This window comes from Lactuca serriola, chromosome 6 (assembly GCF_051521515.1).
Source record: "Lactuca serriola cultivar US96UC23 chromosome 6, Lser_US96UC23_V15, whole genome shotgun sequence".
Classification (NCBI taxonomy): domain Eukaryota; kingdom Viridiplantae; phylum Streptophyta; class Magnoliopsida; order Asterales; family Asteraceae; genus Lactuca; species Lactuca serriola.
The window spans coordinates 88133078-88152178 of NC_136413.1; positions in this window are offsets into that span (position 1 = coordinate 88133078).

The window sequence follows — 19101 nt, forward strand, 5'->3', positions numbered from 1 at the left end:
AGTGCATTTGTGGCTTCCTTATTCTAGTGAAATCATGGGACAAAAACACGACCCCGCTCAGCCTGAGGGATGCAATATGTTTAGCAGCCTAAACCTGAAATATATCCAGGAAAATTATTATCGTTAGCCAATAAAGGTTGAGGTTGAGCGCCCCTGCTTAAGCATGTAGGTTTTTGAGTGAAAAAAGAGAGATACATGTTAAGAGAGAGAGAGAGAGAGATAGAGAGAGAGAGAATTGAAAGAAAAGTTTGAAGAATTTTGGAGCAAATAAAGTGAAGATCAAAAGATCAAAATTTCAAGAAATCCAAAAAGTTGAAGATACCAAAAATGAAACAACAAAGTGGTGAATTCAAAGAGATCAAGGATCAAATTATCAAGGAAGTGAAGAATTCAAAAGAGCTCCATAGTGGTATCATAAACTGTAATTCTAGATTATGTATGCTTCGGTTGCTCAACTAAAAATACCTTGAGGGTAAAAGGTTTTCTGCGGATGGATTCAGAGGGATGCATAAAATGAGCATAGTTCGGGGTGAGTGGACGAATGTTTATGAGGATTGTGAGTATTTGGAGTATGGGGGTTATTAGGAAAAATTTAGACACAAATGTATGCGTTGTGGTCTTGGCATAATGGTTGGGTTAGATTGGAGTTGTCATATGTGATTCTAATGTTTTAAAATTCAGTTTTGGTAGGGGGCAAGCAAAAGTCAGGTGTGGGGTATTTTGATATGTGCATATTTAGTTCATATTAAGTATAGATTTTTATTCATTTATTAGCTAAATTATTGCATTCCGTGGACAAAAGGTACTTAAAAGTGTTTGAATTATGTTTTCAGTCCAAAAATGAAGCTCGGAAGCAAAAGGAAGCAGGAGAAGCGGTTTAGAGTTCGAGAATGGAACAAAGAAGAAAAACACTAAAAATAACACCTACTCGGCGAGTCCATATGAATATTCGAGAAGATAAAGACTCGGAGACCCAGAGACTTATCGCATACGGGGACTGAGAGATAGACTCGACGAGTCGGCACCTGACTCGACGAGTCGTTTCGCATATATAAAGATAACTTCTCAGAACGATGGAAAAAAAATTCTGGAATGATTCTGGAGAGTTTAGCTGCGATTAAGAAGTCAGAAAAACCCTAGAGGACGAAGATACAAGCTAGAATCCAATTCCGAATGAAGAATTAAGGCAAATTTCATCATTCTACTCAATCTTTTGTTTTGTCATTATGGTTAAACAATTAGAATCTGTTTGTTTGCTGTTATTTACTTCAATCATGAGCTAAAACTTTTAGACTTCTGTTTGGGGATACAAAATTGATACTATAGTTTGATTATTGGTAGGATTAATTCTAAGTTGGTGATTTTTGTTATTTTAGCTTGCTAAAGAACCTTGTGTATGAATGATAATTAATTTTCTGTTAATAGGAAGGTAATTAAATAGCATGAACATCTTTTGATTATCAATCTCATATGCTATGTGACCACTTTGTCATATGTCTAGGATTAATGAACATGAAACTAGAGTTAATAAGAAAATTGAGTAAATTCATGTGCAAGCTTGTGTGATGACCATCAACAAGAAGTTAATTAAAAGACCAAATTAGTTAACTATTGCAAGTCTAAATTAACCCGAATAATTAATCTAGTGAATTCAATTATATTAGACAACTGGCCACTGTTTAAGTTAGTTTATTTGCTAAGGATTAGTGTAGTGAACGCGAATCTAATCACTTGAATCGGTAACCAACAAAATAATTAATCCATTGCACCACTACCTTGAAATCAACCCTAGGATCAATTGAGTTGAACTAAACAGAAGTTCCTTCCCATTATTGAATCTAGTTAATTCTTTGTTTTTCTAAGTTTTAGATTAAGTAATAGTTAGCAAGTTTCTGGTCTTGTAAAACTAGAGAAAACCCTCTACTTATTAATTTAGATAAAATTAGTTTTTAGTTTTAATTTACCGTTCCCTGTGTTCGATACCCTACTTATTTAACTATACCACAATTGATAGGTCCATTGTCTTTGTGTGTTTATTTTATAATTAAAAGTAGGTTTAAAACTAAGTGAGTTTGCACACATCAGTATAAATAAAACACCTTTTATCTATCACCATATTGATAACTCATTATTTGTTGTTTCGGGTAATCAACTTCTTACTTGAATTATTACTACACTTGTCCCATGCTCTTAGCATGCACACAATGTTTACCTACGGTTCTTACTTTGTGAAATAGATCAAATGAACACATTTCCAATCATACTCATTTCACAACTCCTAATCCTTTTCACAAGTGAAAGAATATCAAATTCTTGCCACTTATAGAATATGTTAGATTCTAAAATTTTATGCAATGATCCTTTCATAATGTCATAGTACAAAAGTCACAATGACTTTTGCCAATGAAATTACAAAGTCCTCTATCTGAGATTGTTAAAATACAATTCCATAGACGTGATGTCTCTCACTTAAAGTACATTCCTTGAACATCCTTTTGCATAAAATTTTCTAATCTAGACATAGACTCTCAATATCCAACTCCTAATATGGAACCATTTCCATATTTTCCATATGACAACTCATTCTTAATAGAATCTTATCTATTCATAGTAATGTCGATATGGTCCATCCAATACTATACTTCCAACTACTCACAAGCGACCAATCATCGGCGAACTTTGGATCGTCCTTAGATAGTTGTTTAATTATCTTAGTAAAAACCGATTCTTGTCCTTTTTCCCTCTAAATGCGCTAGACATTTGGAAAATTTTAGAATGGTTAAATATTATAACCCTTGCAATCGATCCTATACCCGAAGCGTATGGGACACGATGCATAATGTCTTACATAAAGATATGATACTTTATCAATCTTCTGCCATAATATTTAATGTGTCACGTTCTCACAAAGAGGGATGCCATGATCATAATCAAATTTTAAGAATGCACTATGTATCCTTGACTAAATTTATTAACATTCCACAACCTAAGCCTTTAGATTTGAAATGAAGCATAATATTCTCTCCCTTAATTATAGCAAAACAACTTTTCAATCCTTACGACTTTGCAAGGTATAACTCTTGTTTTCTATAATTAATATTGCTAACTTGCAATACTTACCTTAATAATCATACAAGCACAACATTTATGCTCCCACTATCATGATGATTATTGTCATATAAGCATAACACTTATGCTCCCACTTAGCTTTGACATGTATTCAGAAAATAGCTTAACTTCCAGAAAAACAATACCTATTGAATTTCTTAAGTTCATATTTCTAATACCTAATGCTTTGATAATCCTTTTATCTATGCCTCTCAAACTTATACACTTTTTCCTTAAATATCTCACATGTGTGTCTAAACAATTCAAACTAATTGCCAAATCTCACAATTCGAAGCATGGAAAGGGATACCATAACCATAATCGAATTCGAGAATCCAATTTTCATAATCACTATCTTCTTAAAATCTCTTTTAGTGAAAGCATTTCATGACAGTCATTTTAATGAAGGAGGGAATCTTATCACAGTTTACAACAAATTCAAACTCATATGGACCGAACCTTCTCAATCTTGATTTCTTGCCTTATGGTAACACGAGTGCTCACCATGTCTTCCAAGTAGTTAAGCAACTCACCCTTTCCTATCAATGTACTTTTCATTGATCAAGGTGCTTTCCTTTTATTCATTCAAATGATAACTCATAGAACTCATATGCATAATTAACTTGATTGGAACGGCACAGAAACAAGATAGTGTCAACACGATAGGTTGTAAACCTCAAGTCGTGTGCTAGTGATGTTCGATAAGGTTTATTTTGATTTGTTCATGAACCCTTTCAAGACCATTAAGACTCCCACTGACTCCTTGACATATAATATTCTCTTGTCAATAAACATTTCTTGACAAACAAATATTCAAGAGTTAGTGTAGCTTTTATCAAGACAAAACACTTCACAAAATCGGTCCTCGTTGGTCTTTGTCTAATCCACGACATCACAACTTACCAATTTCAAATGTGCAAGAATAAGAAAACCTTTTTTCCAAATTCTACATTTGATGAATGTTATAAACCTTCTTAAGACTTGTCATTCAATGTCACAATCTTAACTCTAAGACTTGTTTTGGAACGAAGTATGATTGACTTCTTGATTTAACCATTTCTTCAATTCTTGATTCCTCTTCTCAGACATACAATTGTACTAAGACTCACTTAGAGGATCAATTGAGATATAGTTCTTAATCATTAAGACCTATCATAAAACATAATAAAAGGTACTCTCCCTTCTTCTTAGAATAGAGAAACTTTTATCTTTCTGCCTACTTGATTCTTCTTATTTGTTCTGCTATTGATTTAAACTCTTTTAATCAATTCAGAATTACACTTAATCTTATTAGTATAATCATATTTACTAAAACTTTTAGTAAATCATGACGAATATCTTTGTTACTCTTGTGGTGCACTTGATCAACACACAACTTTGTGTACTCGATCTCTCAGTCCTTCACTTGACACTTTGTCAACGAATTAGTCTAATTTCCAAATGTGAAAGTTTTTTCATTCATCATACACGTTGCATGATTCCAAGTTTCTGTCCAATTGAAACTTGGACGATGAGAAACTCTCCCTATTTGGTAAATTCTTGACATTTCCACAAATAACATAATTAAGAATCAAATCCATTATTGCTAATAATAGAAATCTTCAAACATCAATTTTTCATGCATGCCATTGTAAGGATAAATAAATAATATAAAACAAAATTTTATTTTATTGCGGAAAAATTTGTCCTTACAATGCAACTCATCGAAAAACTATGTTAATACATATTTCTTAGCAATCTTTTCTAACTCTAAGTAGTAGCTCAAGAATCCAATCTTCAAGGAATGTGATCGAAATCCATTTCTTCACGATTAGATTCCGCTCACTTCTTTCCTTAAGCTTCCTCTCCTTTTCTTTGATCCAATAAAACATCAATTGTAATCTTATCACATCATGTATTAAGAATCTAGAATAGGAACTTAAAAGAGTTAGTTAATGGATTTTACCTAAAGCAGAGCCATACGTTTTGACTCTCCCATCTCTTAGATCTCTTAGGTAAATAGGGCAGCTTCGTCTCCAATGCCCCTTCTCTTGGCAATAAAAGCAAATTGAATCTTTTGGAATAGCACATGGAACTACTTCAGACTTTGCCTTTCTCTTATGATCAAACTTTTCGATCATGGCATGTCTTTCGTTGCCATTGCCTATATCCATAGAGGTCTGGAAGGCAGATTCACCAATCAACTTTGCTTTTCCAGTGCGCCAAATCATTGCTGATTCAGCAGCAATAAGAATGTATGTGAGATCTATAAGGGTCACGTCGTGGTTTATCATATAGTACTTTCTTACGAACTCACTATATGAGTTAGGAAGTGACTGAAGAACCCAGTCAACATCCAGCACCTCACAGACAACGGATCCCAACATTCTTAACCTATCAATGTGTGACTTCATCTCTAGCACGTGTGCACACACCGACTTTCCTTCTTCATGTTTACTTGCCAAAAGGGCTTGAGTGAGCTTGAACTTTTCAAGCCTTCGAACTTGTGGGTTAGGGAGAATAATTGGAGGAGGTGGAGGAAGTGAAGCATGATCACTTGTTCCTCGATCGAATCGTGGAATATCATCTTCATGTGGAAAGCTTGTTCCACGGGATTTGGGAATACCATAGTTCTCATACTTTGACATCTACAAAATGGGAGAAAACAAATTCAAGTTAGTTGATTAGAATCCTCGATGCCACACCCAATGAAACATCGAGGCTAGGATCCAACACAATACACTACAACCTAGAAAAGGGATGCTGTAATCTAGTTGCAGAATACTTGAAGGTAGGTAAATGATGATTTACCAATTTCCACCATGAAAAATGAGAAAGAAATTTAAGTTTTAAATCTATTAAAAATTCCCAGATCTTTTGAGATTCATTGAACATTTCAATGGCATGTTTAAATCTCGATATGCCCCTCTATTTTGTGACTGGGATACCGAGGATCACAAAGCGGGTGTGAATAACCATGCAAACTTACATGGTGCCCCCACATGTTACAGTCACCTACTCGATGTGCCGGTTAACCACACACGCTCCACCGAACTATGACAAACATTGAGTCACCCTTTGCTACCTTTGCTTAGAACCATTTAGTGTGCCGGTAAACCACACACGCTCCACTAACGTCTTCGCAAGGGCACAAAGTGTAATTTCATGGAATTGCATCAATTCACTTTTGCCTAAAGTAACAAAGATTGGGAATTTTGTAAAAGCATTTAGTTACTTTTGTACTTCATTATACTTATAATGGAAGGCTTCTGTCCTATCCTACCCGTTCGGCTATCGACCCTCCACTAGTCAAGAGTGCGGTGGGTAAGAGTGGATACCCATTCAATTGCCATTTTATAGGCAATTTCCTTAAACACCCCTTATAGACCAGCTTCGTGAATGAGGCCTGCTAACGGTAAGACTGACTTTTGCTCATACATATATATAATGTTAGACTTTTAATGTTATATAGAGTATAGGGTGTATTTTACACTTTTAAAATACTAGGTGGTCAAATTTAATAATTATACTTTTAATTTAATTAAATTGTAAACCAAAACTTTATGGATTTATTAAATCTCTTTTAATTATACACTTTAATTAATTAATAAAACCATAAGGGTGTGATTTGAACTTTTCAAAACTATACTAGGGTTTTAGAATTTAACATTTGTAAATTAAACTTTTAATCAACTTTTAAATTCCAAAACTTGAGGGCAAGTTTTGAAACATTTCAAAACATTAGGGTTTAACTTATTTAAATTTCAAAAACAAAACTTTTGAGTTCAAATTTAAACTATAAAACCTAAAGGGGGAAAATTTAAACTTTTTCACAAGATAATTCAAATCTAAATTACAAATAATCAAATTTTATCTAATAAAACAAATGATTATCTTAATTTCGACAATTATCTTCTATTTTGGTAAGGATAATCACCAAATATTGATAAAATTCGGATTTTATTACAAAAACATGTTTATGGTAATTATCCAAAGCTAAAAAAGGAAGAAAATCGTGAAAACGAGCTGTCAGACCCTTTGACTCGTCGAGTCTGGACCTGGACTCGTCGAGTACAGCTGACTCGGCGAGTTCACCAAGTGACTCGGCGAGTCAAACACTCAGAAGCAAAAAATTTCGATTTTCAGTGATAATTTCGATCAAATAAGCATCAGTACAATAGAAACCAATCAAGGCTCTAATACCACTGATGGGTTTTAGCCATAAGAACATCCTATGTGCTCATACAAACCCTAATGCTTGGATCTAGGTTTCTCTATTGTACATGCAATTCATCCAAGACTTTAAACCCTATTTCTAGCATATAATTAATCAAATTAACTTATGAATGGGGTTTAGATCTTACCTTGATTGTTATGTAGCAATAACAATCTCAAATCCTCCTTGTAATGACTTTAGAAAGCTTAAAGTCACAAGTGTCACTCGTCTAATGGTTCACAAACACCAAGAGCAAGAAGATAAAGAATAAGGAGAAAGGAGGTTGCCCAAAACGTGTGGAAACCCAAAGGAATAAGTTCACCACGTTTTTGAGTCTCAAGGGTCCTTTAAATAGTGAGGCTATTAGGGTTATCTAACAAGGAAGCCCTAATTTGGATGCTTAGGCTCTAAGCAACCCATGGACTCCCTCCTTAGAGGCCTAGGACGATTTCTAATGGGTTTCCCCATAGAATTCGTCCACCCCTCTAATATGGAGTCCATTAGCCCAATATTCAACTATCACACAATTGACAGTTTTAGTCCCTTAAGTTTAATTAATGTCTTTTAGCCACAAACTTAATTCTTATTAATTCTTGACTAATATTAATTAAACAATATGATTTCTCCTTTAATATATTATTCTCATAATATATTAATAAATCATAATTAATCCTCTCTCTCCATAATTCATCCTATCAAGTTGCTTTGGTGAAGGCAACCCAAAAGGACCATGCACCATCGGGTCAATTGCATACCAAAATAGTTATGGACTTAGACACTAATCCAACATTTGATACGAGATTGAAGGGCCAACAGGGTCGGGGCCATTGTGCCAAGTGCGGCAGGACACATGATGGGGCATGAAAGATGGGTGGTTCTTGTTGCTTCAAGTGCAGTAGGATGGGTCATATCAGTAAAGATTATACTGTTACTAGCATCACCATCCCAATATCTGGTCTGATTTTCTTTCATTGTAACCATAGGGGTCACAATAAGGCCCATTGTTCGAGTTTGATTGTAGTAAGACTGGTGTCAACAACCGCTCATCCAACTCTACAGATTACTGACGACCACCAGGGCAAGGCGGATGCACCTGTGGTGAAGAGCAAGGCTTTTCAACAGACAGTCGAGGATGCTCGTGTAGCTCCTGACGCGGTGGTGGGTATGTATCTTCTCCTTAGCTCTTTATTTATATTGAATTGTCTGCTTATATTTATTTGTTTTATTTTAGGATCGTTCCTCGTGAACAATATTTTTGCATTGGTATAGTTTGATTCGGGGGCTACCCGATCATTTGTGTCGCTTGCGCTTAGAAAGAGGTTTGTTGGAGCTCTGGGGGAGATGGATTGTCCTTTAGATGTCGAGATTGCATACGATCGATCGGTCTGGGTAGAAAGGGTTCATCGGGGTTGTATTCTCTAGTTGTTCAGTGAGCAGTATCTGGTCGATTTAGTTCTCATTCCTTTACGCTGGAACAAGGTTATCGTGGGCATGGATTGGTTGAGCCCTAATAGGGCAGTGATTGATTGTGTGATGCTCAGATTCGAACCCCAAGTGAGGGACAGTTAGTGGTTCAGGGGAGAGAGCTTAGTGTGGGTGGATTTTGTGTTCAGCAGCGAGGGCCATACGCTATATTTATCAGGGTTGTTCCGGATTTGTCGCCTATGTTATGGATACCCGTGATAAGGGTAAGGTGACAGTGAATGATGTGCCTATTGTGCGTGAGTATCCGGATGTGTTTCCATAGGATTTTCCTAGGGTGCCTCCGGAGAGGTAGGTTGAGTTCACGATTGATCTGGTTCTAGGTGCGGCTCGGATAGCCAAAGCACCGTATCGGTTGGCTCCTCCTGAGATGCAGGATTTGTCTACACAGTTGCAAGAGTTGTTAGACAAGGGATTCATTTTCCCGAGAAGTTCGCAATGGGGAGCACCGATCTTGTTTGTGAAGAAGAAGGATGAGTCTCAAAGTATGTACATTGACTACTGGGAGCTGAATAAGGTAACAATGAAGGACCATTATCCACTCCCAAGTCCCAAAGATTGATGATCTGTTTAACGAGATGCAGGGTACATCTTGGTTTTCCAAGATTGATTTGCATTTGGGTTATCATCAGATGAATGTTAGAGATGAGGATGTGCAGAAGACGACTTCTCAGACTCGTTATGGACATTACGAGTTCGTGGTGATGCCTTTGTGGCTCACCAATGCTCCAGATGCATTCATGGATCTCATGAACCACGTATGCAGGTCGATGCTGGATCGGTCTGTGATTGTATTCATTAATGATATTTTGGTCTATTCCAAGATCCAGGAGCAACACGAGGATCACTTTTGGGAGGTGTTGGAGATTTTGATGAGGGACAAACTTTTCGCAAAGTTATCCAAGTACGAGTTCTGGTTGCGCGAGGTGGAGTTTCCGCCTTGTCGACCCTAGTGGTATTTTGGTCGATCTGGCCAAGGTCGAGGTCGTGATGCGGTGGTAGGTTCCGAGGTCTTCATCTGAGATTCGGAGTTTCCTTATTTTGGCAGGTTATTATCGGAGATTCATCTAGGATTTCTCCAAGATAGTTGTTCCTTTGACTCGGTTGACAAAAAAGACGGTCACCTTTTGTTGGGGGCCCGAGCAGCAGGCATCTTTTGAGACCCTGAAGCAGAGATTATGCGAGGCTTTGATTTTGACCCTGCCAGAGGGTGTTGAGGATTTTCTGGTTTATTGTGATGTGTAGATCACAGTTTTGGGGGAAGTGTTGATGCAGAGGGGTTGCATGATCGCTTACGCTTCGAGGCAGCTGAAGCCTCAAGATGCGAACTATCTGACGCATGATTTGAAGCTGGGGGCTGTGGTTTTCGCCCTCAAGATTTGGCGACATTACCTCTATGGGGTTCGCTGTAATATTTAAAAGGATCACAAGATCATGAGGTATCTGATGGATCAGCCAAATCTGAATATGTGGCAGTGTCAGTGGTTGGATGTGGTGAAGGATTATGATTGTGAGATCCTTTACCACCCAGTAAAGGCCCATGTAGTGGCCGATGCTCCCAGCCGCAAGGATGACCGTGATTACTCCGCTATTGGAGCGGATTCGGGAGGCTCAGTTCGAGGCTATGAAGGAAAAGCACTGGAAGAGTGAGTGTATTGTGGGTCAGGTAGCTTCCTTTGATTATGATAGTCGGGGGTTGTTGACTCTTCATCGAAGGGTATGGGTTCTGTATTGGGGTGGTGTGCGTCAAGTTCTGATGGAGGAGGCGCACAAGTCTAGGTTCTCCATTCATCCCGGGGCGACGAAGATGTATAGAGATCTTCACCCTTATTATTGGTGGGCTTGTATGAAGTGGATGTGGCTTGGTATGTGGAGAGGTGCTTGACTTGCAGGAAAGTCAAGGCCGAGCATCAGCGACCTCACGGCAAGATGCAACCATTGGAGATTCTCATATGGAAATAGGAGGAGATCACCATGGATTTCATCACGAAGTTTCCCCATATTACGCGCAGAGTGGATTAGATTTGGGTCATCGTGGATTGGTTGACCAAGAGCGTGTATTTTATCCCGATCCAGGAGAGTATCTCTACGGAGAATTTGGTAGAGGTATACATCGGGGAGGTTGTGACACGACATGAGGTGCCAGTTTCTGTGGTTTCAGACAGGGATGTCAGGTTTCCTTCCAGATTTTAAAAGAGGTTCCATGACGAGTTGGGTACTCGTTTTCATTTCAGCACAACCTTCCATCTGCAGACCGACGGTCAGAGCGATCGGACCATTTAGACTTTAGAGGATATGTTGCAGGTGTGTGTTTTAGTCTTTAGTGGGATTTGGGATACCTATCTTCCATTAGCGGAATTTTTGTATAACAACAGTTATCACACCATCATTGATCAGCCTCCTTTTGAGATGCTTTACGGGAGGAAATGTAGGACCCCGATATGTTGGGGTGAGGTCGGAAAACATGTTATGGGGAGTATCGAGGTGGTACTTAAGACTATCAAGTTGATCCAGTAGGTTTGAAGTAGACTCCAGACAGCTCAGAGTCGGCATAAGAGTTATGCTGACAAGCACCATTCAGATCTTGAGTTCTAGGTGGGGAATATGGTTCTCCTGAAGGTGTCACCTTGGAAAGATGTCATCCGGTTTAGGAAGAAGGGCAAGCTGGTCCCCAGGTATATCGGACTTTTTAGGGTTTTGTCCCAGGTGGGTCGGGTTGCATATCACGTGGATCTTCCAAATGAACTCAGTCAGATCCATAGCACATTCCATGTCTCTCGACTGCGAAAATGTTTAGTTGATGATTCGGCAGTGGGTCCATTGGAGGATATTCAGGTGGATGACCGTCTGAACTATATTGAGAGATCGGTGGAGAATCTTGACCGGAAGACGAAATCCTTGAGGAACAAGGTTGTTGAGTTAGTGAAAGTTAAATGGCATCATCGCAAGGGTTCTGAATGGACGTGGGAGCCAGAAGATGAGATGAAGGTGCACCATCAGGAGTTATTTGGAGCAGCGGACTTTGAGGACAAATTCTAATTCAAGTGGGGGAGAATTGGAACATTTGGACCTTATAAGTTTCCTCTCAACCCTTGTTAATCAATTTTTTTAGCATTATTGGTCCTTTGGCTAGTATGTGGGGCGTACTATGAGTACGCTTAGCGTACTAGCTAGACCATGATCGTGAGCATCACCCACTTACGCTTGGCATACGTGGGGTTTCACTAGGCGTACGCTGGATTGGGACAAACCCTAATTTTTAGGGTTTGTGCCCTATTTAAGCTTCTTAAACCCACCTCTTGGATATTTTAGACCAACCTCCATATCTTCAAAACCCTAATTTCTTCCCTAGCCATTGTTTTTGTGCTTTTGAGCTCTTGTAAAGCATTTTGGTGTGCTCTTGTGAATATTGAAGTGATAGAAGAAGATTGAAGGCTCATTCCTTGCAGAAGAGCTTAAAGATCCAAACTTAGCTTCTTCATTTCATGACTTTTGAGGTATAAAGTCCATAACTTTTCAACTCCTTGTATAGATATACTCTTGAGCTTGTTTATGGCTATTTTGGTCCCTTTTGGTTGGTCCTTGTGAGCTAAGGTCGTTTTAGAAGCTTAACCCTTTAGATACGGACATTTTAGGGGTCCTTTATACATAAAAATGCAAACTTTATGGTGTATATTGACTCATGCATGTGTTAAGACCCTTTGTTAAGATCTTTTTAGCTCTAGAGCCCCATTAAGCCATGCATGCATGTAAAGTTGCCAACTTTACGTGATAAGTCATCTTTTGAGACAAGGTTCGAGAGTATGGAGTAAGTGCTGAACCGTTTAAGTGCTTAATGGAGTGGGGGTGACACACTGGGGAGTACGTTGGGCGTACAAGCTGAGTTCGCCCGTGTACACAACAAATGGGCTTGGGTTAGACATTCTCGGTATTGGGCCATTGTTTGGGCTTCCATTGCTTAGGCCTTGTTGGGACACCAGAATTATGTGTTGGACTTAGACCAGCTTGTTGGGATTTATTGGATTTTAGGCCCATGATGGGTCTTGGGTCCATTTTGGAAGATTGGGCCATAATTGGGCTCGGGGTGATTGCAGTGCACACACGATATTGTTCCACGTTTTCATGATAATTTTGATATTTTATGATGTATTGATACATTTGTTCCACTTGGAATTTATGATGATGTTTTGGATACTATTTTTATTAATTTAAAAAAGAAATTTTTGGGTTTATTTTTGGGATGTTACATTGATGTTATTGATAAATCATCAAAAGAGCATTCGATTTGGTCACTGTCGGTGGACTTACACAAGGTGTGAGAAGTAGATTCTCTGATAACCTCATATTTCTTCTCTCTTTTTGTGTTATTATTGCATACATTGATTGTTGAGTTAAGAATGACACCATGAAAACACGACATTGCATCGACCCACATCCACTTAAGTTCATCAACCCCATGGTAACAGAAAAATGGGTCGTCATCATGGTTTTTTCAAGGAATAGAACTGGGTCATCGTCATTTCGAAAACCTAAAAATCAAAAACCCTGAATTTGAAATCCATAAATCAACAATAGAATCGTCAAAAACCAGTCTTCTTATTGGAAACATGTCATTGTCAATCTAGAGTGTGAATAACAGACAAGAGACCGTACTAAATTTCAGAGAAGATAACACACTTACCTATCGAAGGAAACCATACCAATGTTTGACCCCGAAGGAGAAAAAGGGCTTGACGTGTTAATCACAGTATCGAAATTGTCAGAGAAGCCCCAATAGCCCTCATCACAGCTACTTACCAAATCAAAGCTACTTACCAATCGTCAGAAACAAAGCTACTTACCGATCATTGGAAACCCTAATCGCTGGAAAGTAAGCTTAACAGATAAATATGTTCTCCAACTTGGATATTGTAAAGACTCTCTAGAAAGTTAACTGTGTTATGAGCATACTCAACAAATAAAGATATTCTTAATTGTTAGATTAAATAAGGGTAAAAATGTAATTTCATATGTGGTTAACAACAAATTTTAACAAAGTTAGTGAACAGTTACTCATAAGGATCATTTATGTGCAAAATTTTCTTCAAATGACCAATGGTATGCTAAGTTTTGTCGAGAGAGAGACTATTCATGCATTTATTTTTCATATATACTTTTATGGCTTTTTGGGGACAACTTCAAAAAAGTACACCATATAATTTGCAATATCTCGTTTTTTGAAAGAAAAAATAAATTAAAATTTTATAATATATTATTAAACCACGGAAAGACTTATGAACAATAATTATATTAAAAGTTAGTTATATGTTACATAATTATTTGAGCAATACACTTTACATTGATACGTTTCACAATTTAAAATATAATCATAGGGTTCTCCTATATACACGAATAAATTATATGGCACATCAAATCGTCGTGTGGTTGGAATATGGTTCGTGCCTTTAGAATTACCATATTTTTATTTATAATCTTTTTTTATAACCTTTATATATATATATATATATATATATATATATATATATATATATATATATATATATATATATGGTTAGGTTATTTTGTTTTCACTATCTATTGTGCGCATGTATGATTAACTCTGGACCAATCATTTTAGTTATTTGTTATTTTAAGAAAGTAATTAATATATATTACATGTTGAAGATATAATGGATATTAATTACATCTTTAGGATTTAATATGCATTAATTACTTTCTTAAAATAACTAAAATGATTGGTCCAGAATTAATCATACATGTACACAATAGATAGTGAAAACATTTGAACCTAAGTCTATATATATATATATATATATATATATATATATATATATATATATATATATATATATATATATATAAGTGTTTACTTTAGCCCTTATCTATCTATATCTATCTATATCTATATCTATATCTATATCTATATATTTTATAAAGCTAGCATTTTTCCTTAAACCTCATGTATTTGAAACTCCCATGCATTTTGCCTTTAACCACATTTATTTGAAACTCCCATGACTTTTCAATTTTTTTCTAATAATAATTATAATTTGTTAATAAAGTTAAATAAATATCAAACCTAAAGTTTGATCATATATAAACTAAATTTCAATATTAAAATAATATATTTACTTCTACTTATAAAGTTATCTTTTTTAACTTTTAAAATATTATCCTTAATTTATTAGTGTTAATATATTGTTCGATGTAAACAATTATCATTTAAAGATATAATTTTGGAACAATTTGTATAAAATACTTAAATTATTAATTTAAATACAACATTACAAGGTCAACTTAAATATAAATTTTAGTTTACCCTAAACAACCCAAAAAAATATTTTGTAAATAGTTAAAAGTGATAAATTATAGTGTCTTTCAAATAATGATTATAAGTTGGTTAGTAAGGTTAAATAAATATCAAACCTAAAGTGTAATCATAAATAAACTAAATTTCAATTGTAAAATAGTATCTTTACTTCTACTTATAAAGTTATGTATTTAACTTTTAACATATTATACTTAATTTGTTAGATTTAAAATGTTGTTGTATGTAAATCATCACCAGTTAAAGATACAACTTTTGAGCAGTTTGGACAAAAATACTTAAATTGTTAATTTAGATATAACATTACAGTGTCAGATTAAACATAAATTTCATTTCCACTTAAAAAAACCAAAGAATATTTTGTGAATAGTTAAAAGTGATAAATACAAAAACTAAATTGTAATCTCAATTTAACTAAAATATTTCCCAAAGATATTTTTATAATCGTTAAAAGTTTTCAAATAAGTAGCTTAAAATAACTTATAGTAACAATAGTTAAAAATAACTCTATATAAATGATTATATTGTCACATTTAAAATCAAAAAACAATGTTTGATATTTTAAATAATTATAATAGAAATTAAAACATTAAGCAAATAAATTTTAAAAAATTAATTAACAATAATAACAACTATAAATAACATTAAACCGTATATTATATTTAATTTTATTCACGTGTAATTCACGGGTATAAGTCATTCAAACTATTGAGATAATACAGTTAAAATATATGTATATATATTATCATATAATTCAAAATAATCAATATATTATATCAATATAGTATACTGTCACACCCCAAAACCATGAACGGCGGAAACGTTCTGGGCGGAGGACGTCATATACAGTATCACAACAATGAAAAGTAGTAAACAAGCAACAACATCATCCATTGCATTAATAATATAATTTTAATACAAGTGTGTTCTGTCAAATTATAATAGACACTAAAGTATAAATCAAAATGAAAGATGAGTCTTGAACGAGCACCATCTTCTCTGAACCTTGCATCGGTACCTGTCTATGGTTGACTTGAGGATACAAGTTATTTTGAAAGAGAGTATCAGCTTTAAAGCTGGTGAGATCATAAGTACTTTAGTGTCTTAATTTGTATGTATATGAAATGTAAGTATGAAAACGTTTTGAACATCCTAGAAAGCCCTATGCTTCCTACTAAGAGTAGCCTTCTACCAAGGCATCTAGTATCTGTGTGTGTCTCCTGTAAGTGTGTGTATCTTCCCAACCTCGACTATCATTAACCAAAAATATAGTTTCTACATTACCGTGCATCGTGTGAATGTTCACTAAGTGAATGTAATGGGAAAACAAAATAGTACTATGGTGTAGTATCAAATAACTACAACGTACTAACTACCTTAAGTCTATTGTAATCTTGAAAGTATTGTAGTATTTGTAATAAGTGACTAACGTTTTACTAACTACCTTAAAACAAAAGGTATTCAATGTAACATGTGATCGACCTGTATCCTGCTACCGACTCTAGTAAAACGACGATGTAAGACGCCGTAAGAAATGACATTTGGCACCCGTAGACTTGCAAGTCCCACTGTAGCGAGCAGCAAGGTGTAGGATAGTCAATCCAGTATAGATCTATACGCAAACTCATACGCTCCCCAATTAAGGAGATTCGGGATACAAGAGCGCTCATGGCAGGAAGTGCCATGACCCGCTCAACGGTTCACATAATTGCATAAATGTATATGTAATGAATGTGCTAACTGAAAGTGTAATCTTTCTCTATCTAGCCTGTATGTACGGAAATGTTCTCCGTGTGCTAGTTGTAATGTATGTTTTCTTTATCTAGCATGTATAGTAATGTACTGTGTGTACTACCTGTAATGTATGTTCTCTCTATCTAGCAAGTATTGACTCATGAATGAACTGACTCATTTTATGATATCGCGTTCTAGTAATAGTTCTAGTATCTTCCTAAACTACCCATATGGTAGCTTACTAGTAATGTAACTGGTACGTATGAACATGGAAGTATACCCTTGCTACCCAAGGGTACTGAATGAACTGGAAGAACCTTTTTGACTATATATGTACACATGATATATAACTAATATTTAAACGACCTTCGGACGGGTACCCGATATCCCACTAGACCACATCTCAAGCGCGAAAAGGAAATAGGGCGGGCAGGCCTTCCTAAGCCTTTTAAATATTGCTTATATAACTATACATACGTAGACATGAAATTGATAATATAAAAGCATAAAATAAGTTTTGTAAAACCTTTGAACATGATTTCTATCTAAGAAAAGATCGACTTGATGTCAATCTATGAAACGAGTTGAAAGCATGGGTTTGATAAAACAGTTTAAGTCTAAAGAAACATTTGTTTGAAACACAATTGTAAATGAGTTTGAAATGAAACATACAGAGTAAAATGAACAGTTTAATAAGGAGTTTTAAACATATAAAATGTTTATGAAAATCCTTTGAAGGAAATTGTTTGGTAAAACGGCTAATGAGTAGTAAATCATCTGAATGTTGCTTATTAATCACATGTGATTGATATAATAACTAGCATGATTCTACTTGTATCCACCCCCCATAAAATATTTAAAAACATTTAAAACATTGATTAAGGGGTATGAACTCACCTTTAGTGAGTGGTACGAATGAACTGAAGACGTAGGATTGCTAGGTGTCAAGTGAAGTCTTGAACGCACTCTATGATCCTAGTTAACATATAATATCACATATATGTATCAAATTAGTATTTGAACAACTAATAAACAAGTCAAGACACCCTAGGACATGCTAAACACCTTTATCAAGTGTTATTAGCCTCTAGGATTTCATCTAAGTGTTGTAGGGAAAAGCTAGTGGGTGTAGGGTTCAAGGAAAACTCCATAAGGGAGTTCACGGCCCTAAGGTCATCAACAAAGGAGTTTACGGTCGTAAACTCATGAGTTTACGGCCGTAAGCTCATACTTACATGACCAATTGATGTTTGAGGCTCTATAAGACCTTAAGAAGCATTTCTACTTAATGGCATGGTCTTTGGAAGAGTTTAGGGCAACTTATAACTCCTTTGAGGAGTTCACGGCCCTGGGACCAAACCCCTTGGAGATTACGTCCGTAATCTCCCTTGGAAGGGTGTTTTTGGTGATTTGAAGTTCCTAATTTAACTAAGAACTAATCTAGGCTAGTGTCCAAGGCTTTAGAAGAGTTTAAAGCACACTTTGGCCCCTTTGTTTGGAGTTCACGGCCCTGGAACTTCTTGGGCCGTGAACACCTTACTCTTGGTGTTCTAAGGGTGTTTTCTAGTCCTAAACACATTAGGGTACAAGTCTAAACTAGTTTCATTGCAAGAGGAAGGGGCTAGGGCACTCTTTGCCCCTTAAATAAGGGTTTACGGTCCAAGATGTTCTTGGGCCATAAACTCTTTAATCGTGATGTTTTCCTATGATTTCTAGTGTATTAAGCACATAAGAAGATTTATAATACCACTAGATAGAAGTACTCACTTTCCGGGATGAAAGTCTGAAGATCCTTGAGAGAGAATTTGACTTTTCTCTAGTTGGAAATGGAACTAACGAATAAATAAGGCTCAGAATCCTATATATACTCCTGGGATTTTTGGCAGAAAATATTTTTATTCAGGCATTGAATTCTAATATCAACGATCTTTGGAATAACAGATTTGCACAATACCCTAGTGCATCCACTCTCCTGATATCTCCTTAAGTGTAAATCCTGAAATACTCCAAACTTATTCCAAAAGTCTGAAAATTTACTGCAACTGTTCTAACTTCTATTGACTTGATATGTTATACAGAAAGGAAATTTCGGGTGGTCACATCATCCCCCTGTTAGAGGGAATTTCGTCCCGAAATTAGAATCTATGAAAGGAATTAGGTAGGAATGATCGACTCGTGAGGTGGAAACTTCCTAATCGATTGGTTCTCGCGCTCATAAGTGAATTCGTGTCCTCGGTTGGTATCCCAACGAACC